A 1,958-nucleotide genomic window follows, 5' to 3' on the forward strand; every position below is an offset into this window, starting at 1 on the left:
CACTTACTACACATATCCGCAGTCCAGTGTACGACACAATGTCAGATGCCTAATTCTGTGGTAGAACCCGGAACCGTCCAGAACCGTGGTCCATTTGGAATAACGCTCAAACTCGAAGTCCCTGCCAATCCATTTGTTATGCCGCATCCAATTGCCAATGCCACTCACGTACTTTGTCCGGTTATTCCCTTGCAAAAATTCTGACGAGTTCAAGTTACAGTACCACCCGACCACCCTAATCAGCAGTCGCGGAGCCGTAATTGGCGGCGATGTTCCGCGAATATGTGAGATTCGACTTACGTCTGTTGAGAGGCAACGGTATGCGAGTGGTTCATCTTCGATCAAGTTCCTTTTGATTTCTGTCGATCTTACCACTATTAACCGGTCTCTAGTACCAGGCTCATCTATCACACAACCCGCGCAATACACAATAAGCCCACGCCTGTTGTCGACTGCTGGCTATGTGAATCCTGGCGTAGGTTCATCAGAGTTGCATTGAAGTACACGTTGGCACGATCTGCGTATCTAGTAAAGGGTGGATCAACTCCTGAGTCGTGATATTGGAAATATCAAGAAAGTTCAACTTCGTCCAGCCGATATCACCGACATCTGTTTAACGTCTTCGGAAAACGCTCGTCGTCACTACAACCACTGACCTGGCTACTAGTACGCTCTGGTTGGTGGCAAAGTCATGCGGGCACCGAGCTTCGCTCTATCGAGTGTTTATATGCGTAGGGGCGGTGGGTTCATCTGCCGCATTCCTGCAAATGTGTAATAATCATCACAGACCGACTTCGCCAAACCGTACCAAAAGGACACGTGGAGTGCGTTTCAGCCATAAAATTTACTTCACTCACCACTATAATCATCATTGCTGCAGCGGTGGCTGGCGTAGTTATCGCATCCAGCAGCGACGGGCCGGACATACACTGCGTTCCTCACCAAGGTGAGCACTTTTTCAGCCTATGTGCAAACTTTAGACCACATGCTTATGGTCATCCGCCTATAAAGGGGGTGTGCTCGGGGGGCGTCAAAAATTACAACAACGATAACGCTTTCGGGTATATGTGCGGGCCTGACGGGCACATCTAGTCCTGGTTGCCATGCTCGTGCAAGGATCCAATTTGCTATGTAATGACTGATGATGATGGGTTTCTCGTGGGCTGCTGTCAGCCTGTTGACGAACTTTTGACTTGATTTGACAACACTACAGTGCCTGGGTAAGCCCGTCTTTTCTTCTTGTCTTCCGAGTCCGAGTTGCTGGTGTGCTTGCCTTCGCCAGTGCATGGAACAATTAACATGATACGTGCAGGAGGGCCTGAAGGAGTGCTATAATTGAGGGTCGTGATCACGTTGTCTCGTTGTCCAAAGAATAAGATGCTTCGTAAGTGATTGTAATAAACTAGGCTATTGACGGGGGCTATATTGTGGATTTCGTGACAATCTTGATGTTTGATTTCAGTTGCGAGATATTTGGAACACTTCTTATTCCAACCCCCGGGAGTACTCCGACACATTGGCTCGCTCAGACGCTCTGGTGCGAAGGAAAATAGGAAACATATTTTGAGGATGGGCGAGTATAACAGAGCAGTCGGTACCAAGTAACACTATACACGGAATGGGGTGAACACGCGAAGCACTTTCAACCCGAACACCAAGCTATGTAAAAGTATCCTCCTTGCTCACGTCCCGCATCCCACACGCCGCCCATATAACAGCAGCATTTAAACCCTCCGCATCATCTTTATTCGTGCCCATCAGTCAGCTGGGTTTTGCCCCAGCTTCTTAAACCAATCCCTCCCAGCCTCCCACGAAACCCTCGCCGCCTCAACCCCATCAAGCGGATGCGTCTCCCCCTTAAACCATAACATCTCCACTCTCCTCTCCCTGCCTTTGAGCGCATGATAAAATCTCAACCCCTGCGCCGGTACCACACGCAAGTCGTCTTCTCCAATCAA

Source organism: Suillus subaureus (genome assembly GCF_016647635.1).
Source record: "Suillus subaureus strain MN1 chromosome Unknown BJ212scaffold_359, whole genome shotgun sequence".
In the NCBI taxonomy this organism is placed as follows: Eukaryota; Fungi; Basidiomycota; class Agaricomycetes; order Boletales; family Suillaceae; genus Suillus; species Suillus subaureus.